Source organism: Lactuca serriola, chromosome 1, assembly GCF_051521515.1.
Source record: "Lactuca serriola cultivar US96UC23 chromosome 1, Lser_US96UC23_V15, whole genome shotgun sequence".
Taxonomy (NCBI): Eukaryota; Viridiplantae; Streptophyta; class Magnoliopsida; order Asterales; family Asteraceae; genus Lactuca; species Lactuca serriola.
Window position 1 is genome coordinate 77314730 of NC_136408.1, and position 23398 is coordinate 77338127.

The window sequence follows — 23398 nt, forward strand, 5'->3', positions numbered from 1 at the left end:
CAAAGGTTTCATTAGGCCAAGCTTCTCACCTTGGGGAGCACCGGTCTTATTTGTCAAGAAAAAGGATGGATCGTTCCGTATGTGCATCGACTACCGTGAATTAAACAAACTTACCATTAAAACCGATACCCTTTGCCTCGAATCGATGACCTCTTCGACCAGCTACAAGGAGCAAGTTTCTTCTCAAAGATTGACCTTAGATCAGGGTACCATCAACTACGAGTTCAAGAGGATGATATTCCCAAGATAGCCTTCAGAACGCGCTATGGTCACTATGAGTTTGTAGTGATGCCTTTCGGCTTAACAAATTCACCCACAGTGTTTATGGACCTGATGAATCGGGTGTGTCGACCTTACTTAGACAAGTTCATAATTGTTTTCATCGATGATATACTAGTCTACTCCAGAAGTGAGGAAGAACACAACCAACATTTACATCAAGTCCTGGAGACACTGAGGGCGGAGAATTTGTACGCAAAGTTCTCAAAGTGCGAGTTCTGGATTCGAGAAGTGGATTTCCTCGGACATATAGTCAGCAAGGAAAGAATACATGTGGACCTTCAAAGATCAAGGCAATCGAAAGCTCGGCAGCGTCAAGAACACCCACAGAGATCCGACAGTTTTCAGGACTCGTTGGTTACTACCGAAGATTCATTCAAAACTTCTCCAAAATCACGAAACCACTCACCACCTTGACTCAAAAAGGAGTGACCTTTGTCTTTGGGGATAAGCAAGAGGCTGTGTTCCAAATGCTGAAAAGAACCCTATGCAGTGCTCCGATCTTGTCCTTGCCAGATGGAACAGAGGACTTTGTGGTTTATTGCGATGCATCAAACCAAGGTCTAGGATGTGTGTTAATGCAATGGGGAAAAGTCATTGCCTACGCTTCAAGGCAGCTGAAGACACATGAGGTAAACTACACGACACACGATCTCGAACTAGGAGCAGTAATTTTCGCCCTAAAAATCTGGAGACATTACCTCTACGACACTAAGTGCACTATCTTCACCGACCACAAAAGCCTTCAACATATCCTCAATCAAAAAGAACTCAACATGAGGCAAAGACGATGGGTGGAATTACTAAATGATTACGAATGCGAGATTCGTTATCACCCCTGAAAAGCCAACGTGGTTGCAGACGCCCTGAGCAGAAAGAAATACTTGAGCCGCTGAGTAAAGACGTTAACCATGACCATCCATTCACACCTATCCGCACAAATCAAAGGAGCATAGGAATAAGCCTTAAACCAGAGAACGTGGCAGGTGAAGCATTGAGAGGAATGGACAAAAATCTTGAAGTTAGGGATGACGGAGTTCGTTGTCTCATGAAACGGATCTGGACACCAAAATTTGGTGGGTTCAGGGATGTTGTCATGAACGAAGCTCATAAAACTCGTTACTCCGTGCCTCCCGGCTCAGACAAGATGTATTTAGACCTTAATAAGTTGTATTAGTGGCCGAACATGAAAGCCGAAATAGCTACCTTTGTGGGCAAGTGTCTGACCTGCGCTAAGGTTAAGGTGGAATATTAGAAGCCCTCGGGACTACTTCAGCAGCCAGAGATACCCGAGTGGAAGTGGGAGTGGATTACAATGGATTTCATTACCAAATTAACCAAGACAACGGGTGGACTTGACACCATTTAGATAATTGTCCATAGATTAACCAGATCTGCACACTTCCTACCAATAAAAGAGACAGGCAAAATGGAGAAACTAACAAGGATCTACATTAAAGAAGTGGTGCAACTTCACGGGGTACCGATATCCATTATCTATGATAGACATAGTCAGTTCACGTCACGGTTATAGCAGTCCCTACAGAAAGCTTTGGGAACTAGGCTAGACATGAGTACAGCCTACCACCTACAGACCGACGGGCAGAGTGAAAGGAACATTTAGACATTAGAGGACATGCTAAGAGCTTGTGTGATAGACTTTGGTAAAGCTTGGGATGCTCATTTACCCCATATCGAATTCTCATACAATAATAGATATCACACTAGCATCAAAATCGCTCCGTTCGAAGCCCTCTATGGTTGTAAGTGCAGATCACCCCTGTGCTGGGCTGAGGTGGGCGTGTGACATCCCCATTTTCACGGCCAGAAAAGACCGATAAACACGTTATCAAAACATTTTCGAAGAAACGTATTTTATTCATTTTGAAACCTTTGGGATGTCATTGTCAATACAGGAACATAAGCATAAACGGAACTTACATTTATTTACACTAGTGATCTACATCTCTTTTAGTCTCTCAGTGTAATGTCACTTCATATCGTCACCTGTGATATAAATAAACTGAGTGGGTCAGGTTGGGAAACCTGGTGAGTACATAGGGTTTTCAACCCATAATAATATAATTATTATGTTTAAACAATCAAATAATCAACCCAATTACCCATCCCCATTATCTTCTTTATCCTTAGGGTCTACCCTAAGAATCAGTTATTTCTCGTTCATTTATTCCTCAGGAATATCCTAAGGAATAGGTACGAAATCCATCATTGTAAATGACCCATCTGTCAAACACAACTACTAATTCTGTCACTAGGGCGCAATTGCCAAAATTGTGACATTCTCTATGGGGCGCATCCGCCGGAATAGTCCTTAAGGCGCATATGCCGGGATTATGAGGTTCTCTATTAGGCGCTTCTGCCGGTAGAGTCCTTTAGGCGCTTCTGCCGGGTTTTATTGACAGTATCGTTTTCGAGAGTCCACTTGCAATACATATCAATGGGTTTTTAGAGTACACCAGTGAACACATCGTTCACAACACCTACAGGTTGCGAGCCTGCTAGTGTTCCACTGGACTGTCTAGAATAGTCCGTGGTTGTCATCCATACTCTGTTGAATGATGGGGCCATCATTTGGGAAAAAGGCTTCTCACATCGTCCACCTCTCACCCTCACCTTACGGTCTATTTCACCTCTCAACTCATCATCCAACTCATATTTCATCTATTACATCTACCCATGTATTATCCCAACATTTTTGTAGATATAAAATACATATACAGTTTAATTCGTTTAAAACATGTATAAAATCGTTCACCGAACATAGACAGCAAGTAAACAGACAATATGCACACATAGCACGTAGTAAATACTTCATATCTATGTGTAAGTTGAAGGGGACCATGCACTCACCTGAAAGGTGATGACTCAGCACTCGGACAGCGCTTCAATACTCTCAAAACAATTTCCTTCGATAAAACCTAGTACCAATACCACTAGGGTTTAGTCTAACGATAACCGCGACAAATTAATTAGTCTGACTATTATTATTATTATATAAGCGTTAATAACACTCAATATAATTCATAATAATAGCCCAAATAATTATTTTAAGGACCTAATAACATTCCTATAGTTATTTGAAAGCTATACTAAAAATTGCGTAAGCGTAGCACACTTACAGCGAATTTGATCGAAACCAGAACTTAATTGGAGCAGCGTTTCGAAACCGAAAGGCTCTTTTTCTCGGGACTCCGGGAGCCTCGGGGCTTCCCTCAGGAGCTAAGGGGTTTAACTAGGGCTTAGGGGGGTTAGAAACCCTAGAGAGAGAAAGAAATCTAGAGAGAGAAGGAAAATTGTGTGAAAAATGCGGAGACCCTCCCCCCTTTTTATACCCTGCGAGGCCTCGGACTACGTTGGGCGTAATCCTTTGCTACGCGGGGCGTAACTTCGGATAGGAGTTCCAGCTGTCTCGCACGTGGCTTGCACTCGTTGGATGGATAAGAATCGGAGTACGATGCGCGTACTTGGCCTCGGACCCTGGGCATAGCGAAGCGAGGCGTGTCCGAATCCGAAGCATTCACTGATCAGCGATGGACGGCCCACAACGCGCCACTTCATCAAGTCCTTATCAGCCTACGCAAATTTGATCATAAACTTTAAAAATTCGTAACTTTCGCGTACGACCTCCGTTTTCAACGTTCTTTATATCCACACGAAGGTGGGAACGTACTCTACAACTTTCGTTTAGAGTTCGTCGGCTAACTTTGAATTGATTTTAAATTTTATATTATTCACAAGTCGGGACATGATTGGTCCGTTAAATTCTCATAACTTCTTCATCCGACGTCCGTTTTCGCTCATCTTTTTCTCGTTATGCTACTCTTATCGAGATCTTCGATTCTCTTTTAGGTCGTGTCGGCCAAAACCCGCTCGATCTAATATTCGAATTTCGGGCTGTACACTGCTAGTCCGAAACTTCGAAAAATCATAACTTCTTCATACGAAGTCAGATTTGGGCGTTCTTTTTATCGATGTTCTTTGTTTAACATATTCTATGACTTTAGTTTATATCGGTAAGGCTAAATCTCGCTCTATCGTAAATTCACTATTTACGCTTCCCGGTGCCGTGCTGGTTCGGTCGCGAAACTTCGACAGGTCATAACTTTTTCGTTATAACTCGGATTTTGGCGTTCTTTATATGTACGGAAACCTTGTGAAATATTCTAAAACTTGGTTAAGATTATTTATTTTAAATAATCTTTTATTGAAAAGTCATTTTCGACCCCTATTGCCTCTAATTTGACTAGCCTGGATTTGCGGGCGTTACAGGGCGATACACAACTAGCAAAAGGACAAGTTCCTAATAGCGCACTCACTGGCCCGGAGATCATAAGGGAAACAATCGAGAAGATCGTCCAAATGCGAGAAAGAATGAAGGCTTCACAAGACCGACAAAAAGCTACGCGGATAAAAGACTTAAACCTTTGGAGTTCCAAGTTGGGGATCGAGTACTTCTGAAAGCATCACCTTGGAAGGGATTAATACGTTTTGGAAAACGTGGGAAGCTAAATCTAAGGTATATCGGATCATTCGAAATCCTCTCCAGGATTGGCCTGGTGGCATACAAGCTACAATTACCCCAGGAACTCGATCACGTTCATCCTACCTTTCATGTGTCAAACCTAAAGAAACGTCTGTCCGATGAGACTCTCATCATCCCTCTGGACGAAATTGAAATCAACGAGAGTCTCCACTTCGTAGAAGAGCCTGTAGAAATCATGGATCAGGAAATTAAAAGAACAAAACAAAGTCGCATACCCATTGTATAGGTCCGTTGGAATGCCAAGTGAGGACCTGAATATACCTGGGAGCGTGAAGATCAAATGAAACAGAAATACCCGCATCTCTTCCCTAGTCCATAAATACTTAATGTAGAATTAATTTCGAGACGAAATTCCCTCTAACGGGGGGATGATGTGACAACCCAATATTCCAAGTCAATGTAATGTTCAAAAGTCTCAATTGGGATACATAAAATGTTAGATATCGCGTCAAAGTTTTCAGAAATATAAAGAACAATCAAATCCGAGTTATAACGAAGTAGTTATGACCGATCAAAGATTCGCGACTAAACCGTTAAAACACTGTTGAGCGTAAAAAGTGAAATTTCAATAAAAGACTTTTTAGCCTTATGTATCTCATCGAAAGTCGTAGATAATAACAAATCATGAGCATACATAAAAAGAACGTCCAAATCTGACTTCGTATGAGGAAGTTATGATTTTTATAAGTTTCAGAACAGCAGTAGACAGCTAAAAACTTGAAACAAAGATCGAACGATTTTTAGCTGACGCAACCTAAACGAGAATTGAAGATCTCAACAATATTAGTACAATAGTAAAAAGACAGACGAAAATGGACATCGGATGAAGAAGTTATGAATTTTTAACGGATTTATCCTGTCCCGGCCTGTTAAAAATATATAATTAAAATTAATTTCAAAATTTGCCGACATAGTCTAAACGAAAGTTGTAGAGTATATTCCCACCTACACGTGGATATAAAGAACGTCAAAAACGGAGCTCATATGCGAAAGTTACGAATTTTACAAGTTCGAGGTGCACAAACCGAGACGATTTACGCCCAACGTACTCGGGTGCTAGGCTTCGGATCGTCCACGTCTCCCCTCTACGCCTCTATGCCCCTGTTAAATCCGAAGAATGGCGAACAAGGATACGGTCACGCATGACGTCCGGTACACGCCACGTAACTCCGCTGGTATGCCCTGCGTACGCGAGGGTTCCAGCCCATATAAAAGGGATGCGAGAGTTATGGGTTCCATTGCTCATTTTCTCTTTCTATCGCGTTTTTACCTCGTTTTGCGTGCAAATAATATCCCGAAGTACTGGTTTCATATCCAAGCCCCGACGAAGGTCCGAAGCTCCGAGATTCCCGAAAAACTCACCACTTCCCGGTCGAAGTGTTGCCTGTGGAAAAATCCTGTTTTCGTCAAATTACCACACTTTCCAGGTGAGTTCATACTCCTACATTTTCCCGTTTTCTTTAGTTTTCAGAGGGGGGGGGGGAATACAAGTTAAAACACCAAAATGTATTTGAAACTTAACTTGACAGCGTACAACAGCAAAGTTGTAGCCTGTTTATAGGTTATTTTAGCCAACCTAAACCTGATATTTTTACAAAACTGTCGAGTACACGTTTTAAGAGTTATCCACACCTTGTAACATGTTGAGCAAGGTGTGTACAGTTTACACTCATTATTTCAAATGACATTTTATGGAAATACAATGACTTTCATAACAAGGTTTCATTCAAACACGCACGCCGCTTTTGATAAACTATAATAGGTATAGTTTGAACACTTCGTTTGACAAAGAAATAGTAACTCAATCGACTTAAAAAATAAATATTTCATTGCACACTACGTGAACTTGTTAATAGATAAACTTGTGAGACATTCTCCTTCGGGGTACTGCTAAGTACAACAGAAAAGTCTTGTAGTTATAATCAGAATCTCTTGGAGGGAAAACGTGATAGCTGTGTATAGATCTATACTGGGTCTGACAAACCAGGACCTAAGATCCTTGCAACAGCTAGACCGGCAGGTCTGGGGTGACAAGTGTCATAACGTTCCAACGCCTGAAGAACGTCGCATACGATGTCTTCTAGTCTTTAGCATGGTTATAACATCTCACATGGGGTATTAACAAAACATAAAGTTCACAAAAATTCAAAGATTTTGCACAAAAGAGTTTTATTTAAATATAAAACCATACATAAGTATGACGATTTACTTACATATACTAAGTCTCGGTTCAGTTGAGCCTACACCAAACCTTTTTGAAAATATTGGATTTTCTGGTAACAAACTTGTAACAAACTTAAAGGAACTACATTCATTATTCACTCATAAATTGCTTATGAACTCACCAGCTTTATGCTGATACTCTCTTTTCCAAACAACTTGTATTCTCAGGTAATCAGTAATACAGGTAACCACAAGATTTCTGAAGTCAAGATGCTAAGGCATAGATTCATTTGCTATATTTTGAACATCATTTGTAATTTATTTGGAAACATGTATTTTGGAAACAATGTAACCTTTAAAATTATATCTATGATGGTTGTGTTTTACTTTATTCACTATGGTTATGATACTGAGCATGACATCCTCTGCCCCCGAACATTTCCGTCGTTCAGGTTTGGGGGTGTGACAAGTATCCTATGATCTGATAGATCAGTATCCTGGTAGATAGGATGGTATTATGATGTTATGATCTGTTAGATCAGTATCTTGGTAGATAGGATGATATTATGTTGTTATGATCTGTTAGATCGGTATCCTAATAGATAGGATGTTAGTATGCTGTTATGATCTGTTAGATCGGGTTGTCTGTCTATAGACTGTTATGTGATTATCTGACATATGTGCACTTGTTTGATTGGTGTTTGAGGTTTATCTGCTTTGTATGAGAGCCAACAAACATGGGCATTCCAACCCGATGGTTGTGGGCCGTGAGTATTTCATCCTGAGGATGATTGGATTCGTAGTATGTGGGCATTCCAACCCGATGGTTGTGGGCCGAGGGTATTCCATCCCGAGGATGACTGGACCGATAGTATGTTGGCATTCCAACCCAATAGTTGAGGGCTTGGGGTATTCCAACCCGATGGTTGATTGGACCCATAGTATGTTGTTTGTGATTATATGTATATTGTTGTGTGTATAGGTATTTTGGGGGAAACTCACTAAGCTTCAGGCTTACAGTTTTGGATTCTGTTTCAGGTAGTTCAGATGGTCGTGGGAAGGCGAAGGCATGATCGTACATCTCCTCACATTTTTATGATTTGGATTTCTGGGATACTCTGATGTTTAATCTAGTTTAAAAACACTTTGTAATAACTTAATGGATATGAATGGTTGAAAAAGTTTTAAATTGGCTTGATTTTTAAGGGTGTTACAAATCCCATTCACGAAACCTAAAGCTCACTAATATTCCAGATCCAGGATAAAGGGTATCAAAGGAGTCTTAAGAACTCATAAAGTTGCCAACTTTATGAGATTTCAACACCCAAACTTCCTCAAATGTTGAGAAAAGTGGACCAAACTCTATATCTAACATGCTTGAGCTAAAAAGGTAGGAGCTTGTGGACTTAAAAGAGTCCTAATGCAGCTCAAGATGATGAGGGAGTGGCTTGCTAGCTGAGATGATGCACTAAAATCCATTCCCTTGTTCTTCAAGGCTTAAAATCAACAAAATGGAGCTCATAATCAACAATGGAGGATTAGGGTTTTCTTGAGGGTGAAGGGAGGCGATGGAGGCTAAGGGTGTGCAAACCTTAACACCCACTTCCCTTAACTAGGTTCACAAACTGCGACATTAGGGTTTTGCTCAGAAGGGCTGTCATGTCGTGACTAACATGTTGTCATGTCATGACAACCAATGAAATATGCGTTCCTTCCCGGGCAACGTGACGTTGTGACACACATATGCTCACGACATGACCAAGGTTTTCATGAAAGACTTAATTGATAATATCAGAAGTGATGCTTACCTGGAACTCGGTGTTACAAAGTATGTGACATCCCCATTTTCACGGCCAGAAAAGACCGATTTTGTTTATGCTTTGTTTGAAAATCAGAGTAACATTTTAAATAAAAGTGTTGCGGAATTTGTCCCAAAACAAAATATGATAAAGATTTATCAAAAGCGTTTCCAAGGAAATGTATTTCATTAAAAGACTTGGGATGTCATGTCTGATACAGATCAAAAGCATAAACAGTACAATATAAGCCTTACTACATTATTTCGTATCTACAGGCCTACATCCGTAATCCCTCATCCCAAAACATCACATCTATGCTCATGCGCCACTACCTGTAATACAAGAAACTGAATGGGTCAGGCTGGGGAGCCTGGTGAGCACATAGGGTTTTCAATCCACAATAAATAAGTTTATTAATTTCATCAATCAACAATAACCCGATTACCCATTCCCATTATACTCACTTTACGTCCCTAAACACCTATCATAAGGGACCTAGCCTAAGGATCATCATCGGGATGGACACTACCGCTAAGGGGATTCCTTAGCAATAAATTTCCTAAAGGCAGCCATGTAGGGGATGGAGTACACCGGTGAACACATCGTTCACAAACACCTACAGGTTGCGAGCCTGCTAGCATTCCATTGGACTGTCTAAAAGAGTCCGTGGTCGTCATCCATACTCCGCTAGATGACAGAATCAACAACATCAACATCGAGGCCTCTCATCATTTTATCACACATCACCTATTACATCTACCCATGTTTTACCCCAACATTTTCGTAGATATAAAATACATATACAGTTTAAATCATTGAAAACATGTATAAAAACGTTCATCCAGCATAGATAGCAAGTATTCAGATAATATGCACACATAGCATGTAATTTATATAAAATACTTCATATCTATGTGTAAGCTGAAAGTAACTATGCACTCACCTGAAAGGTGGTGACTCAGCACTTGGACAGCGCTTCGATACTCTCAAAACAATTTTCCTTCGATAAACCTAGTACCAATACCACTAGGGTTTAGTCAAACTATAACCGCGACAAATTAATAGTATGACTATTATTATTATTATATAAGTGTTAAATAACACTCAGTATAACTCATAATAATAGCCCAAATAATTATTTCAAGGACCTAATAACATTCCTATAATTATTTGAAAGCTATATTAAAAATTGCGTAAGCGTAGCTCACTTACAGCGGGTTTTAACGAAAATCGGAACTTTATTTGGAGCAGCGTTTCGAAACCGAAAGACTCTTTTTCTCGGGACTCCGGGAGCCTCGGGGCTTCCCTCGGGAGCTAGGGGTTTTATCTAGGGCTTAGGGGGGTTTAGAGGAGTTAGAGAGAGAAACTAGTGAGAGAAAGAAGGTGGAAAGGTGCAAGAAATGAGGCTGCCCTCAGTTCCCTTTTATAGGCTGCGAGGCCTCGGTACGCTGGGCGTAGTGGTTCGGATAAGATCAGCAGGTGGCAATCTCCGAACGGTGCGACGTGGCTCAAGCTGGACAGCAGGAGGCTGAAGTACGCGAGGCGTTCCGACCTCGCACACGGCGCGTAAGGAGAACACTGGGCATCCGATGCAAATGCTGGGCATCCAAGAGGCGACGTGTCCTTCATCCGAAGCGAGCCGTGATCAGCAAGCGACGGCTGGGATCTTGCCACGTCATCGTTCTAGCATCAAACTTCGCAAATTGCACTCTCAACTTTTAAAAATCATAACTTTCACATACGAGCTCTGTTTTCGACATTCTTTATATCCACGCGAAGGTGGGAGCGTACTCTACAACTTTCGTTTAGACTCCGTTGGCTAATCTTGAATCGATTTTAAATTTTTTATTATTAACAGGTCGGGACTGGATTGGTCCGTAAAATCCTCATAACTTCTTCATCCAACGTCCGTTTTCGCTCATCTTTTTCTCGTTATGCCACTTTTAACGAGATCTTCAATTCTCGTTTAGGTCGTGTCAGCTAATGCTCGATCTAATATTCGAATTTCGGGCTATACACTGCTACTCCGAAACTTCGAAAAATCATAACTTCTTCATACGAAGTCAGACTTGAGCGTTCTTTTTATCGATGTTCTTAGTTTAACATATTCTACGAATTTCGTTTAGATCGCTAAGGCTAAATCTCGCTCTATCGTAAATTCACTATTTACGCTTCCCGGTATCGTGTCGGTTCCGTCGCGAAACTTCAACGGGTCATAACTTCTTTGTTATAACTCGGATTTCGGCATTCTTTATATCCCCGGAATCCTTGTTTCGACCGCTACAACTTTATATAAAGATATCGGGCTTATCTCATACTTTAATTTTGACGCTTATTTTTATTCTTTATTAATTATACATTTATAATTAAATAATAAGCACATAAATACACATAATTCACATAATACTCAAATATTTCACCTTTATTACTTCAAAAACAGTTACAATAGTTGACCTAGACTATTACATCGTCAAAAATGCTTAGCCTTGAAACCCGGGCGTTACAATTCTCTCCCCCTTAGGATGATTCCGTCCCGGAATCATGCATCAGCAAATAGATGTGGATAGCGGCTCATCGTGTCATCCTCTGTTTCCCAAGTGAGATTTGGCCCATTCGAATGTTTCCATCGGACTAGCACCAAGTCGACCATCTTGCGTCATAACTTCTTAGTCTTATGGTCAACAATTGCCTCGGGCTCTTCGATTAGCCTTTTGTTCTCATCCATCCTTAACTCTGAGATTGGAATTATATCGGGAACATCTCCCGTGAATTTCCTCAAATAACACACATGGAAGGTGTTATGAATACCATTGAGTTCTTCGGGAAATTCTAGCTTGTAAGCTTGGTTCCCAATCTTCTGAAGAGCTTTGAAGGGTCCAATAAACCTTGGACTCAACTTTCCTCGTTTCCCGAATCTTATAAGTCCCTTTCATGGTGAGACTTTAAGCAAAACCGAATCCCCAACTTCGAAGGTTATCGGTCGTCTTTTCTTGTCAGCATAGCTCTTCTGACGATCTTGAGCTGCTAACATCCTTTCCCTAATCACCTTTAGTTTCTCAGCAGTCTCATGGACTATCTCAGGGCCCATAAACTGCTTATCTCCGGCTTCAAGCCAACAAGACGACGTACGACACTTCTGTCCGTACAAAGCTTGGTAGGGTGCCATCTTGATGCTCGAGTGGAAACTGTTGTTGTACGAAAATTCTACTAGAGGTAAGTGCTCGTCCCAATTCCCTTGGAACTTGAGGGTACATGCTCTCAGCATATCTTCCAGTGTTTGAATCGTTCTTTCGCTCTAGCCATTGGTTTGCGGATGGTAAGCAGTACTCAAACATAACTTTGTACCCAACTCCTCTTGTAGACTCTTCCAAAACCTTGATGTGAAACGACTGTCACAATCTGATACGATTGTAAGAGGAACACCGTGAAGTCTCACAATTTCCTTCACGTAAGCATTTGCAAGCTTATCCATAGACACTTCTCGTTGGCTGCTATGTAGTGTGCACTCTTAGTGAAACGATCCACGACCACCCAAATCATGTCGTGTCCGTTCTTCGTCCTGGGCAGTTTGGTCACAAAATCCATGGTGATGTCCTCCCATTTACCCATGGGTACGGGTAAAGGTTCCAAACTCCCATACGGTTTTTGATGGTGTGCCTTAACTCTCGCACATGTTACACACTCGACCACATACTTCGCAACGTCGAGTTTCATCGTCGGCCACTAGTAGTAGGGTTTTAGGTCCCTATACATTTTAGTGCTCCCAGGATAAATCGAGTACATGGTCTTGTGTGCTTCTTCCATCAGAAGATCTCTTATTCCTCCCATCTTAGGTACCCAAATCCGATCTTGGAATACCTTCAGTCCTTGACTGTTTGCACCGAACACTAACATTTTGCCCAATCGTTCTTCCTTTCGGTCATTCTTCTCTAAATCTTCTTCTTGAGCTTTCCTAATACTTTCCACAATCGTCGAGACGACTTCAAATCTCAATGCTCTTGGCCTTTTCCTTTCAAGGTTGACTCTCCGACTGAGAGCATCAACAACAACATTTGCTTTACCTGGATGGTAAAGTATCTCACAGTCGTAGTCCTTGAGTAGTTCTAGCCAGCGTTGTTGCCTCATGTTCAACTCCTTCTGATTAAAGAGATACTGGAGACTCTTATGATCAGTGAAGAGCTTGTACTTCGTGCCGTAGAGATAATGCCTCCATATCTTTAGAGCAAATACTACCTCCACCAACTCCAAATCGTGAGTGGGGTAGTTCTTTTCATGCTCTTTCAATTGCCGAGATGCGTATGCTATCACCTTTTCTCTTTGGGTCAGAACACAACCCAACCCAACTCCAGAAGCGTCACTATAAACTGCGAAATCTTCAATTCCATCGGGTAGAGAAAGTATCGGTGCTTCACATAACTTCTTCTTTAGCTTCTCGAATGCCTCATCGTGTTTTTCACTCCACGTATACGTAGCTCCTTTATGGGTCAAAGCTTTTAATGGAGCAGCTATCGAAGAAAAGCCTTGGATAAATCATCGATAATATCCGGCTAATCCTAGAAAGCTTTGAATCTCCGTGGGACTCTTCGGACGTTCCCACTTCAACACAGCCTCGATCTTTGCGGGGTCAACCATTATCCTTTCCTGGTTAACCACGTGACCCAAGAACTGGACCTCTCGTATCCAAAAGTCGCATTTGGAGAACTTAGCGTAAAGCTTCTCCTTTTTCAATACTTCCAACACTTCTCGTAGATGCTTCCCATGCTCCTCCTGGCTTTTCGAATAGATGAGAATGTCGTCGATGAACACTATCAAAGATTTATCGAGGAATGGTTTACAAACCCTGTTCATCAAATCCATGAACGCTGCTAGAGCATTGGTTAGTCCGAGCGACATAACCAAGAACTCGTAGTGTCCATATCTCGTTCTGAATGCTGTCTTCTCAATATCCTGCTCTCTTACCTTCAGCTGATGATATCTTGACCTAAGATCGATCTTTGAGAAGTATCTCGAACCTTGCAGTTGATCGAATAGGTCATCAATCCTTGGCAAGGGATACTTGTTCTTCACCGTTGCCTTATTCAGCTCTCGGTAGTCTATGCACATCCTCATGCTTCCGTCCTTCTTCTTCACGAATAACACTGGAGCTCCCCAGGGTGATGAACTAGGTTGAATGAAACCGTTGTCCAACAGCTCCTGAAGTTGCGTCATAAGCTCCTTCATCTCCGTCGGTGCTAATCGGTAAGGTGCCTTCGCTATCGGTGTTGTTCCTGGTAACAAGTCTATACGAAACTCTACTTGCCTATTAGGTGGTAATCCGGGAAGATCTTCGGGAAAGACTTCCGGATAATCACATACAACCGGTATATTCTGCACCTCTTTCTTTTCTTTCTTAGTATCGATTACGAATGCTAAGTATGATGCACATCCTTTGGAAAAACATTTTCTGGCTTTCATCAGGGAGATGATTCCAAAATTCACTCTGCGTTTGTCCCCGTACACCATAAATGATTCCTTTCCGGGTGGGTTTACCCTTACTATCTTCTTTCGGCATTGAATCTCAACATCGTTGGCGCTAAGCCAATCCATACCCAAAACGATGTCGAAACCGTTTAACTCTATGGGTAATAACTCCTCATGGAATTCGTTTCCGTTTAGGTCGATGACGATGTTCCTAATATGATCACTAACAGGTACGAATTTGCCACTGACAACTTCTACAATCAGGGCATTATCAAGTTTTTCTACAGGCAATGCTAATTTCCCACCAAATTTATGCGACACAAAGGAGTAGTTGGCTCCGGAATCAAATAGTATATTTGCAGGCAAACCATTTACAAGAAAGGTACCTGAAGAGACGTCTGCTACCTCCTTCGCAGCCTCAAGCGTCATCTGGAAGGCTCTCGCCTTCGGCTTCGGTGGTATGTTGGGTCTTCTTGCCTCCTTCTTCTTCGGGCAATCCTTCAAAATGTTCCCTTCTTCATTACACCCATAACATGCCTTCTAGGTGAGGGTGCATTCATTGGCATAGTGCCCAGGCTTTCCGCATTTGAAACAAGTGACCCCTCCGTCACACTTCCTAGAGTGCTTCTTCTTACACTTGTCACACCACTTCGCTTCTGATCCTCCTCCTCTCGAACCAGACTTTGAGAATCTACTCTTCTTGTTGGACTTCGAGGATCCATCGAACTTCCGTTTCTCACCAACCTCAGCCCTTTCCAGACCTCTTTCCTTTTGTTGGGTCTCCACATTCTTAGCTACTCAAACGGCTTATTTCAGAGTGGTTGCCATCTTGACTGTTGGGCCAAAGTCAGCCGACAGTCCTTTTGCGAACTTCTCAATTTTGGAAAGTTCGGTTGGCACTAGGTATGGGAACAACTTCATCTTTTCCGTGAATGCAACAACATAGTCATCGATGCTCATTCTCCCCTTCTTCAAATTTTGGAATGCATTGTTCAGATCTATCTCTGAACAATATTGCGCCTTCAGTTGTTCCAAGAACTCATCCCATGACATTCTCAGAGGTTCTCCTCGCGGCATTGTATCTGCCAATAGCTTCCACTAGCTCAAGACTCTAGTTTTCAATTGTCTCACAGGTAAGACAGTCTTCTGCTTCTCGCTGCAATCGCAGCTCTCAAACACCATCTCTATCTCAGAGATCCAGTCCATAATCTCAACAAACTTTGGGCTTCCTTAGAGACTTGGTGGTTTCTCACCCAAGAAATTTTTGTACATCCGCCCATCCTTGTTGTTTCTCCCTTCTGGGCCATCCCTTTACTCACCTTGAGTCCCTACTTGACTCACTTGGCGGCTGTAATTCCCTTCCTCAGATTGCTCGGGAACTGGCTCCATCGGTTCAACATATATGGTAGGTTCGTCCCTATTTTCGTGGAGCATCTGTCTAATTTCTTCCCTTTGTTCAGCTAGCATAGCCCGAATCATGGCTTGAACTCCAGCCATGGTGACTGGCTTAGGTGCAACTTCTTCTACAACAGGTATTTGCTGAACCACTGGGGGTTGGTTCCTATCTCTATTTGCGTTTACGTTTCCACTACGGGTCCTTGCCATCTTGATCTATACACTGAATAAGGTGAATTTAGATCTTTATTTAGGATAGACGTTTAAATCGTCCTTATCACTCCAAAACGTTTACATGCTAGTTATAATATCGTAGTCGTATGTTTAGAATCCTAAACACGTAAGGTTTCCAGATCCAGTCGGCAACAGACCATAGATCCGAACAAATAACAACATATCATGCACAAAGCATTTAGCACATAAAAGCATTTTAGGCACAATTCCTAAAATAAGCTAGTGCTCACACCTCACAATCATCGCTTACAATTCTAAGTTTAAGTCTAGAAATCCTACAAATTCCTAGTTCGCTTAAACTAATGCTCTGATACCAACTGTGACATCCCCATTTTCACGGCCAGAAAAAACCGATTTTCTTTATGCTTTGTTTGAAAATCAGAGTAACATTTTAAATCAAAGTGTTGCGGAATTTGTCCCAAAAGAAAATATGATAAAGATTTATCAAAAGCATTTCCAAGGAAATGTATTTCATTAAAAGACTTGGGATGTCATGTTTGATATAGATCAAAATCATAAACAGTACAATATAAGCCTTACTACATTATTTCGTATCTACAGGCCTATATCCGTAATCCCTCATCCCAAAACATCACATCTATGCTCATGTGCCACTACCTGTAATACAAGAAACTGAGTGGGTCAGGCTGGGGAGCCTGGTGAGCACATAGGGTTTTCAACCCATAATAAATAAGTTTATTAATTTCATCAATCAACAATAACCCGATTACCCATTCCCGTTATCCCCACTTTACGTCCCTAAACACCTATCGTAAGGGACCTAGCCTAAGGATCATCATCGGGATGGACACTACTGCTAAGGGGATTCCTTAGCAATAAATGTCCTAAAGGCAACCATGTGGGGGATGGAGTATACCGGTGAACACATCGTTCACAAACACCTACAGGTTGCGAGCCTGCTAGCGTTCCACTGGACTATCTAGAAGAGTCTGTGGTCGTCATCTATACTCCGCTAGATGACAGAATCAACAACATCAACATCGAGGCCTCTCATCATTTTATCACACATCACCTATTACATCTACCCATGTTTTACCCCAACATTTTCGTAGATATAAAATACATATACAGTTTAAATCATTGAAAACATGTATAAAAACGTTCATCCAGCATAGATAGCAAGTATTCAGATAATATGCACATATAGCATGTAATTTATATAAAATACTTCATATCTATGTGTAAGCTAAAAGTAACTATGCACTCACCTGAAAGGTGGAGACTCAGCACTCGGACAACGCTTCGATACTCTCAAAACAATTTTCCTTCGATAAAACCTAGTACCAATACCACTAGGGTTTAGTCTAACGATAACCGCGATAAATTAATAGTCTGACTATTATTATTATATAAGTGTTAAATAACACTCAATATAACTTATAATAATAGCCCAAATAATTATTTCAAGGACCTAATAACATTCCTATAATTATTTGAAAGCTATATTAAAAATTGCGTAAGCGTAGCTCACATACAGCGGGTTTTAACGAAAACCGGGACTTTATTTGGAGCAGCATTTCGAAACCGAAAGACTCTTTTTCTCGGGACTCCGGGAGCCTTGGGGCTTCCCTCGGGAGCTAGGGGTTTTATCTAGGGCTTAAGGGGGGGGGGGGGGGGGTTTAAAGGAGCTAGAGAGAGAAACTAGTGAGAGAAAGAAGGTGGAAAGGTGCAAGAAATAAGGCTGCCCCCGGTTCTCTTTTATAGGCTGCGAGGCCTCGGTACGCTGGGTGTACCTCGGACCTACGCTGGGCGTAGTGGCTCAGATAAGATCAGCAGGTGGCAATCTCCGAACGGTGCGACGTGGCTCAAGCTGGACCGCAGGAGGCTGAAGTACGCGCATAAGGAGAATGTTGGGCGTCCGATGCGAACGTTGGGCATCCGAGAGGCGACGTTTCCTTCATCCGAAGCGAGCCGTGATTAGCAAGCGACGGCTGGGATCTTGCCACGTCATCGTTCTAGCATCAGATTTCGCAAATTGCACTCTCAACTTCTAAAAATCATAACTTTCACATACGAGCTCCGTTTTCGACGTTCTTTATATCCACGCGAAGTTGGGAACGTACTCTACAACTGTCGTTTAAACTTCGTCGGCTAATTTTGACTCGATTTTAAATTTTATATTATTAACAGGCCGGGACAGGATTGGTCCGTTAAATCCTCATAACTTCTTCATCCGACGTCCGTTTTCGCCCATCTTTTTCTCGTTACGCTATTTTTAACGAGATCTTCGATTCTCGTTTAGGTCGTGTCGGCTAAAAATCGCTCGATCTAATATTCGAATTTCAGGCTGTACACTGCTAATCCGAAACTTCGAAAAATCATAACTTCTTCATACGGAGTCAGACTTGGGCGTTCTTTTTATCGATGTTCTTAGTTTAACATATTCTACAAATTTCGTTTAGATTGCTAAGGCTAAATCTCGCTCTATCGTAAATTCACTATTTAAGCTTCCCGGTATCGTGTCGGTTCCGTCGCGAAACTTCAATGGGTCATAACTTCTTTGTTATAACTCGGATTTCGGCATTTTTTATATCCCCTGAATCCTTGTTTCGACCACTACAACTTTATATAAAGATATCGGGCTTATCTCATACTTTAATTTTGACGCTTATTTTTATTCTTTATTAATTATACATTTATAATTAAATAATAAGCACATAAATACACATAATTCACATAATACTCAAATATTTCATCTTTATTACTTCAAAAAGAGTTACAAGAGTTGACCTAGACTATTACATCGTCAAAAATGCTTAGCCCTGAAACCCGGTCGTTACAAAGTAATATATAACACGAATGAAAATATTTAAGGTCAAAGTTGAAGAATAAAAACTTTAAAAATGAAAAGTGGACAGTAAATATGGGATGGAAGGAGTATATATTTCTCTTCAAGTGTATATTATCTTTTCCATATATAATTTTTCTTTATAACAAACACGGTAGTTTACTAAAATTTCTACTTATATATGTAAAATAACAAATAAAGGGCAAATATATGTACACATATAGTTATAACTAGGTGGGGAGCCCCCGTGTTGCGGGGGTCGGATGCGACAATTTTTTCCGCTGTTTGTTCCTTGTAAATGTTATTTGATGAACTATCTGTTTATAGTTTGAGTATTGTTATATGGTAGTTTTTTTTAACATAATTGGCAGTGTTTATGATGATAAATAGAAAACATGCTTACACTTTTAGATGACGATATAAGATTATTGTTTGGTCGGTCTTATGTAGCTACTCTTGCATACACAATTTGTTTATACAACCTGATGACTCAACTATCAATTATGTGCAAAATATTTACTTTTTAGGAAACTCTTAACAATAAAATGCAGTGTAATTTGGAAAAAAAGGTGATAAAAATAACAAATAAACAAAATCAACAAATATGCAAATTCACAAACCAGAATCGTCCTTTTCTTCAATAACAGCAAACAAAAACGATTTGTTGGTGACAATTCTGATTAAATCTTTATGTCCAGATGGCACCAAATCGAAGTTTTTGATTCAAAATATGGATAGCCTCAACATTGGCATCATAACATATTTTCAAACTATTAATTAGGCTAATTTTGCCAACGTTAGGTAGGCTAATTACACCCACATTTATCAATTTTTAATCTGCATCAATGTGTATGCCATCAGTAAAAATTTTATAAGATAACACCACATAAAAGACTATAGAAACGTCAAAATGTCTACCTCATGATTTCTTCTGTAATTTTTGAGTAGCTTTATAAGACTTTCGGTTAAAGAATACTCTTTTTTTTTCAGCCTTTGAGGATTTCCATCCCAGTTTAGATTTATGTGTGTGATTGCTACACTTGCTTTGCTTTGTAATACAGAGACAATAAACACAACAAACATAAGAAGACAAAAAACACATAAAACAAAATAACCTCCTTCCTATGTAATATCATATTTCAAAACATTGATATTGTCCCATAGAAGGTGCATATGTTCGTGAAGCAGTTACTGTACGTTCAGTCTCATCATCCTTTGGCATAATTCTGAATCTCAAATTCCAATGGCTTCAAACTGCAACGCATACACGATTTAATTAGTCATACATATAAATAAAATCTAATTACTCATGTATATATATGTATCATTTGTAGACAAATGGGTGCCCAATCACAAAGACTGAATTATAAAGTTAAAGAGTATAACAAAAATACACCATACAAAAATATAGGTTGAAGATGCATAAAAGGAATCATACCTTGATGCAGATGATACATCATTATCTTTTCCACCTTTATTTAATGAGAAATAAACATCAAAGACCGATATCAGGCCGCATCTTTCTGTCAAAGGTCGGTTACCTTGAAGCAACTAACCATTTAAAATTGCAATACTTGCAATATCAGTAGATGACAACAAAAAAAAACAACTTACCAAATTAGTATCATCCATTAAAGTAAAGACAGCCGTGAGAAGAAGAGGGGTTGGTTTTGAAGAGTCCCATTTGAAGAGTCCCATTTGAAAGAAGAAAAAGGTCTATGTTTGATATACGAAGGGTATTTACGTCTTTTTCCCATCAACATCGATCACAGCTCATTGTATGTCAAACACAGTACAAAATTACCAGTCTTCCCAAATTGGGCTTAAATTTGTTGAAATAAACCCTAAAAGTTTATAAACAAAGAGTACCTATCCACTTTCCTCATCTACTTCATACTTTGACTTGTTAGCTTCCTCATCAACATCATAGTCCTGTTTATTGTTGTATGCATTCATCAATTTTTCATACTCAGATTTTCTTTTTGTAGCTTTGGATTCAAATAGAGCTTCTTCCTGAAAAGGAGATTAAATATATAAGTGATCCCTTAAACACAAAACACCAATCATAGTAAAATTTCAGATCACAAATACTTATAGATGCACTCATACATTTCCATTTCTCTCCACCAGCTTTCCCAACCTAGAAATCGCATAAAATCAAGATTAAAACGATGTCAAAACCTTTTATGGATGAGTGAAAGAGCATACAGCTGAAACAACCTTTATGTTGGGGTTTTCTTTCTTGAATATCACCTTGAATCCCTCACTACAATGATAATACATTAATATGTCCTCAATTAGCAGCTATATTTGAGCTCCATGATAACATGAAAAAAGAAACTATACACATACAGGAAAACAAAGAAAGCACTTGGAGGCCTTTTGGCTTGTTTGGATCTTTTTCTACTTTCCCTCCTTTAGCCTTACCTTTTCCAACAGCCTTTTTCTTCCCCACCTTTCTGAAAAAGAGAAGATTTTACGTTTATAAAACATAATATAAGTTAAATTTTGAAAGAAGAGTTATAACAACAAATTGGAAAGGACTATTCATTGAGTTGATTGATAGCTAAAAATCACTTTTGTGATATGCAACAATACTAACTTGTCATCAACAGGTTTCAATGTGTCTTTGTTTGTTGCACCTTTACCTTTTGCACCTTTCATATCCACAAACCAAACAAAATCGCTTCAAATATTAGAAATTTGCTTTGAGAATTGAGATCAAAACAACCTTTCATAATTCATGTGCAATGTATCAGCAAAAGGAACACAAACAGTGATATAACACTGATTACACATTTAACAACCCTATAAATCAACAAAAGTTGAAATAAAAGAAGAAAGGAAAACGAAGTGAATCGATTACGAAAAACAACTTGGAATGAAAACCTAATTAAGCTTTTACAACTACTTAAAAATACATATAGAGGAACTATAAACACTAAAGACGACCAAACCGTTGTTAGATTTTCGGGGTATAGATATACTTGGATCAGTGAGAGTTGTGAAACACTTTCAGATTAAAGCATTTCGAGGGTACACTCAAAATCTCTAATCGGATGAAACTCACTAATTTTGTAGAATATAGAATGAAGAAGATGTTATGAATCTATACCCAAAAGAGAATCCGAAATTGATCATATATAACAGAAAACTAACTTTCTGTCTTAAAACTGCCATATGGTAGTTATATATCTAAATAACTTCCTGTCCAAAAACGGTCATATTACCTGTCATAAACTACCATAAAACCGGGTCTATTAAAAGGATCACAAAATCGGGTGTTTTTAACAAAATACGACCCCAGCCAGGGGCTCTGCCCCTTGGACCCCGCTCCCAGGGGCGATGCCCCCGGACCCCCGTCAGTTCAGGGGCTTCACCTCTAAATAGCAATATACTTTCAACAATGACAAAATCAAACAAATGTGCACTCCGCACCATACTAATTTGTTCAATAATTGTCAAAGTGACATTGATCAACAAATTAACCCCATTACACTTAAATAATATTAGTGATATAAAATCACCAACAAACCTCCCCCATTTAAGTGTAATCTTGATTAACTTAAAATAAATCATAACAACAACAAACTGATGCATAAATGAAATATCGTAACGATTGAATTTCACATTAGTATAGTATTCATTCCAAATATTCGAATATCAGAGTGTCACTTAGGATTGAACCCTTTCTATTCTAAGTGAATACATGAAGATAATATACACAACAGTTTTCATTCTCAAAATTCTAACTTGACACTATATTTTACTAGCTTGTGTCCCATCCTTCAATAAGCATATCAAAGCCAAGTCCCAATTTCTTGAAGCAACTAAACTTCATGCTTATATAGGTAGTTCTTTTGTTCTTGCACTTGCATATGCAATTTTTCAAAGAACTATTAAGAAATTAAATTTCAACCTCCTTAACTTGCAGTACTGAACACATACCTTGGGATGATGATAACAATGTGTTCCAATATTCAAATATCAAGCTTTCCACACTGAATTCAGCATCTAATGTTGTATTAGATGGGAATTGGGTATCTTAATATAAAAGATTTTAGGTGGACTTTAAACCCATCCCTACAACCGCCTTGTGCACAAGATCTCTAGCTAACCCTTTGGTTAAATGATCGGCTAGGTTCATCTGAGTTCTCACAAACTCCACAGATATCACACCAGTCATGATGAGCTCACGAATCATGCTATGTCTAACACCTAAATGTCTAGACTTCCCATTATACATTTGACTATAAGCCTTAGCCAAGGTTGCAGCACTATCACACCTGATAGAAATGGTAGATATCGGTTTTGGCCAGAGTGGAATTTCATAAATCAAATTCCTTAGCCACTCAGCTTCTTTACCAGCAGCAGACAATGCAACAAACTCAGATTCCATGGTTGAGTTAGTAATACAAGTCTGTTTCTTGGATCCCCAAGAAATAGCACGTCCTCCAAGAAGAAAAACCCAACCACTTGTAGAGGAGTGATCCTCTAAGTTGTTAATCCAGCTGGCATCTGAATAACCTTCCAAAACAGAAGGATATCCACTATAAGTTAAACCATAATTCATGGTCCCTTTCAAGTACTTGAACACTCTACTCACAGCTTGCCAATGATGTGAACTGGGATTACTAGTATATCTACTAAGCCTTCCCACAACATATGCTATATCATGCCTAGTACTAATCATGG

General features: G+C 39.9%; 1 pseudogene; it reads right to left on the bottom strand.

Annotated features, from left to right (window-relative positions):
• Nucleotides 1-19893: 19893 nt before the first annotated feature.
• On the bottom strand, nucleotides 19894-21367 carry LOC145057445 (HMG1/2-like protein; annotated as a pseudogene).
• Between the last annotated feature and the right edge of the window lie 2031 nt (nucleotides 21368-23398).